The sequence below is a fragment of the Barbus barbus genome (genome assembly GCF_936440315.1).
Source record: "Barbus barbus genome assembly, chromosome: 46".
Classification (NCBI taxonomy): Eukaryota; Metazoa; Chordata; class Actinopteri; order Cypriniformes; family Cyprinidae; genus Barbus; species Barbus barbus.
In genome coordinates, this window is record NC_136724.1 from 11377269 (window position 1) to 11383268 (window position 6000).

Sequence of the window (6000 nt, forward strand, 5' to 3'; positions counted from 1 at the left end):
ATCTGAAGACCTAAACTGCAAACGATAACTTTCAGAGTTGATGTCGTATTTGTTAAGTATCGCAGCTTTGACTTTCTGATAATCAAGAGACTCAGTCATATCCATATGTACATAGGCACTCCTAGCTTTGCCGGTTAACAGGGGCACTAGTCTAACTGCCCAATCAGTCATAGGCCACCGACACGCCACAGCTATCCTTTCAAATGTCGTAAGATAGTGCTCTATGTCATCTAAGTCAGATAGCTGTTGCAAATGTGGCTCTTTTTGTATCGCTGGTGGTCCTAAACCAGGATAGACATACTGATGGGAGACTGGTGATGCTGCAGGCTGTCTACTACTAGGACTTGGCTGGGATACATGAGAAGTTTGTTGAATGGAAGGATGAGACGCTGAATCATCATGGCTACTACTAAGCCCGGGATTGAGGACAGGAGTAGTGCGAACATGCACCTCTTGTTGAAGGAGACTAAACTGATGCTGCAGAGACTTCCACCTTGCGTCCTGACGGTCTGCTGCTTGTTCCATACGACTGTCTCGTGCCTTCTGCGTCACAATATATGTCTGGAACATGTCCCTGAGCTCCTGAAGAGAAGCATCTTGAGAAAAGGTACCAATTTCCACCTCAGTATCTTCCTCTCCTCTGATAGCTCCTTCGGTCGTCTCCTTAGCTTGACTTGTCGGTGCTTTCTTCGGCCCCATAATGAAATATGGCCAACCACTAACAAAAATCCAAACGTACAGCAGCAGGCAAAAAAGGCAAAACCAACTTACTACTGACTTCAGACATCCTTTTGATGACAAAAAAAATATGGTGAAAATCAAATGTTCAGCAAAATACCATCCCTTCCACATGGATACAGTTGGAGTAGAAAGAGTCACCTTACATTGCTCTAGCCTCTCAAACTCACAGAGGACTAACTACAGCACAACTTTCCCAGAACAAGAAGTATCACCCACTCCCCCAAAACAAGACATACACTGAATTTAAAGAAGGTGACCAGCACCATTTAAGAAGAAAAAGGGGAGTAACAAAAATTACATATACACACAAACATGAACCACAAATATCCAGGAATTAACATAATACATTTGACTAAAGTTAGAGCCATGGATAACTTTAGTTAATGTAAATAGCATTGTGCTAGGCAATAAAATCACCTTAATCAAGACATCACATTTTCCAATGTTCCTTCCAACTAAGCATAGTTGGTACATTCCAACTTCCTCCAGAATCCAATAAAACAGTTCAACTTCCTGTTTGAACCCCTTTATTAGGAGTCTGGCTTGGGTACACATGACACAGCAGGTATATTTTTTTTATCTAAATCCTACTGCTACTCTGTATCTTAATCAGAAGTTATTTGTTAAATTTTAGTCACCTTTCAAGTCAAAAGAATGTTAACTGGTTTTAACATTTTAGCCTTAAGCCAAAATAACCAAGCCCGTGCACTGACTCAGTAAAAATGACAAATAAAGATAACATGCTAAACCAACGTAACAATGTGCTTGTTTTTATGAATCAGTGCAAAGATAGTCTATAGAAGATATGTGTGGCCCAATACATGGCCATCACACGCAGTCACTCTTGGCAGCGCAGGGACGCAAATGGGCAGCCGCTGTGTATCTCCCAGGAACATAAGGAATCCTTCGTAACTCGTAACGGAATCCAAGAAGACGAAAAACAGGAACAGGGAACTTGAACACAGCGGGAACACCAAACGATCTGACAACACAGGACAGAATGCACAGGTCTTAAATAGCAGAGCTGATCAGCAACAGCTGGCAACAGCAATCACAGACACCCCCCGCACACACACACACACACACATACAGAGCAAGAATGAGTCAGTGAACCCATAAACCGTGACAGTATTGTTAGCTATTGCTACAAATATACCCGTGATACTTATGACTCGTTTTGTGTGATAATGTTTTACTTATGACTGGTTTTGTGTGATATGTGATAATACAATTGTTTAACTGTACTGTATTTTTACATTTTTAATGTGTTTATATAATTATATATTTTAATTGTACTATTTTACTTTTTAAATATGTGATTAAAATTGTTTAATTGTATTTTTTACATTTTTACATAACATTTCATATAATTTTATTTTTAATTGTGTTGTATTTTTACTTTATAATATGTGATTATATAATTATATTTTTAACTGTATTGTGTATTTACATTTTTAATATGATTAATTTTTAATTATATTTTTATATTTTTAATATAAGTAATTATACAATTACATTTTTAGTGTATTTTTACATTTTTAATGTGAATATTTAATTGTATTGTATTGTTTTTAACTATACTGTATGGTCATGTTATTTAATAACAACATCTTTTGCGATGATTGACGGCAGCAGATTAAGCTCTGCCCCTCAGTGGGAAATTAATAAAAGGCCAACATAATAGGAAAAAAAACAACAATTATAAATCACCTTACAATAAATAATTTCATTATAAATGTTATTGCTACACATAATATTGCATTTTTTATTTGTATTTTATTGATGTCTTTATAAATGAAATGTTTTTGATTATCAAATTGTTGATTCTTTTTATCTATTTATCCGCATGTTTATCATTTCTCAACTGATTTATCCATTTGAATTATTGATTTATAAAATGATTATGGTCCCCAACAAAAACTAAAATGTTTTGCAGTTGCGTTTGGTGCTGTTACACATTCTCCTCAGACTCAAGGAGAAAGACAATTTCTCTCAAATGTGTTGGCCCATCAAAAGCCATTCTCAGAAAACAGCCTGTCTTCCCGAAATGTCTTTCAGGGTTTGTTTTATGGTATTGACTGAATGGGCTGCTTGGATCCCGGGCTGTTGACACGAGTGTTAGAATGGCCCCCCTGCAAGTTTGAACATCGTAACTTCCTGATGAAACCTGCTGCAATCATCCATCTGTTCATGTGCTCCTCAAATGTTTAAACAAGCAGTGCATGAATACAAGCACAGTCACTGCTGCTGGGCCTCTTACTCAGTAAGCCTACTTACTGAAACTGTCTCATCCAAGCAAAGCATACCAACTCATTGTACACCCTTAATTCATTTTCTGAATGTGGAGAAATGAACTTGTTGCCTCCACAGCAAAAAGGCACTGCTTCAGTTGGGACTGTATTGCACCTCATTGTTTTAAAATACCAGCTCTCTTTAGTGAAAATTACATGTTATATAAAGCCGATATTTGGGACCACACATCATTGTTGGTAGATATTCAGGCTTTTGTCCTTTCTTGCAGACAAGAGACAAAATACTTAACATAATTGCTGCTGGAAATTGCACAGTTTTGCTCCAAACTGTCACAAGCAATGAAATACTATGCATTTTAAATGACAAGAAATTTCAAAAATTAAACCATTGCCATAAAACATCTTTTCTCATTTAAATGAGAGAGTAAAACCACATTTACTGTAGGCCTACATGACATCTTATTTACAGATGCTCAGTTTTGGAGTGCTTTTGAACCAATCACATGAGCCAGAAATGTCATGTGACTAAACACATGTAGCGGCAGGAAAATGACCCCTAAGGGTTTACGAAGGAACTGAAGGTTTGCATGTTTGTATTATTTTACTGTATACTGAATTATTGGTTTGTGTAAAATAATAATACAATACTGTATTATGTGTAAAAACAAATACTGTAATACTAGATTATTCATTTTAAAAAGTATCATAATTTAAAATGACAATAGGTAAAAATAATCTAAAACATTTTTAGAATGTGTATACAGTATTAGAAACTGCAAAAAGAAAATAACAATAGAATATAAATATTTTTAATTATCATATACAAACATTCATGGTCCTACAAAATTCATTGTATTTCAAAAGGTTAGCATTACTTAAAAAACGCATGTCAAATATGTCACATTTAGATGACAAAAAGTTTGATATTTACTGGAATTAAGGATTTGTCTGGTATGATGGACATTCTTTTCTCAAATGCTTTCAAATCTGTGTATTGTGAGGCTGCTTTGAGCCAAGCCAGTGCTTCTGGTCTCATTCTCTGTTTGGGTCTCTGTGTCTCCTCTCACCAGCCTGTGAATACTCATGTGTTTGCTACACAAATATGCCAAGACCATCAGTGTCCAACAGCTTTGATCTATAGCGGCTCAGGCCATCACAGGCCTTGGGTAGATACTTAACCATGCAAATGTGAACTCACCGTCCAAATGAATGCAAAGGCTTTTCATAATGACTGCAAATAATACACAAGCGCTGGCTTTAAAGTACAATCATCATATACTGTAGATAGGACAAATTTTGCACTGAAATGGCACTGTCACACTCATTTCATATATAGAGTATCTTCATATATAGAAAATGCTTTATCATTTTCTGTTACATCCTGTGCCATGACCTTACAGGATGACCTTTTGATCCCAGACCAAATCCTGCCAAGGTCCTCACAGTCGAGTGCACACTTCGGGAATGTAATGATGTGTAGCGTTACTATCAATGTGAACTTGGCAAAATTACAGATAGCCAGTGCATATGAGCACCTTTCAAAATCATAAAATGATAAATGGAACACGCTTATGGACTTCACAGACACGTGTAAGCAAGGGTCATCGCAACTCTGGAAGATAGAGAGTTCACATAATGCCAACCATTTGGGACAGGACCTTTGAAAAGCAGGTTACATGATTGTCAAACACACTTTAAGTTTACAGTGTGACAACAGTGTTATTTTACTATTATTTCTCTACTATTATTGTATGCTATATATATAGCCTGGTCACACCGAGAATGATAACAACAATGGTAAAGCTGTATTTTAAAAAATCATTCTAATTTTATGAGAACAGTGATGTTCACACCAAAACTGTAACAATAACGACACAAAGGAACAATATTGGTGGAATCACTTTCAGAAGGATTTTTCCAGCTGATGAATGATAAAAACATTGACGATAAACAATAAAGCAAATCACATAATAACTCCAATAAAAATCGACCCGACTTTAAAAAAAGCAGCAATGACAAAACTGTGCGTGCACTTATAATAAACGAATGCAGGATGCTAATATAGCTAACGTTATAGCTATCTTTATAGTTATCCTTCTTTGTGTGAATTAGTATTTAGCTTTTATTTTACATTTTCAGTTTTAATTTTAATTTAATTTTGTTATGTGCTTTTATACAGAGCCTCACACATGACATGCAGGGAAAAAAAGTAAAGCGTGTGCACAACGTATTAATTCGTTCCCCCATTTTACGAAATCGTGCACACAACTTTCTAACTCGTTAAATTGTGAGCACAATATAATAATTTGTTCGCTCGATTTGATTCAACTAAAATGTGACCACCACAATTTAGCAATGTTGTGCACACAATTTACTTAAAATGAGGGAACAAATTATGTAGTGCACACGATTTAGTAAAACGAGGGAACACATTATTATATTTTGCACACAATTTCATTTTTTCCCCCTGCATGTCATGAGCGGGGCTCCGTACTTTTGTCATTTTTGTTAGTTTGTTAAAAATATTTTTTAATTAACTTTATAATTAACTAATTTATTTATATTTCAGTAATTTTAGTAATTCATCTATTTTTATTTCAGTTAGTTCCACTGTAATTTTTAAAATTGTTATTACAATTTTTAAGTTAAAATTTTTCGTCTAATAATTGTATTTTCTTTTGATTTCAGCTTTATTTAAATTAACGCTAACAAATTTAATAGTTTTAGAAAACAAAACAATTCTGGTCATTTCTAGGCCACTACTGGCACCGGAACTGCAAAAATAATGACTATAATAATTCGAACAGTTTTTATGAAAGCTGGTCGTACAAACAGATAGCGCCAGCGTTAACTCATGCCACTGTTTCAGCCAATGTTTCCATGTCAGACTGAAAGTCTTGATTTCCTGACCCAAGTCATCCATAAAGGGAAAAATATTTGAGGTAAAAGCTATGAACTGTGAAAGCTATTTTGGATCAAAAAATCTGCTAATACTGTCTGTGAGTGT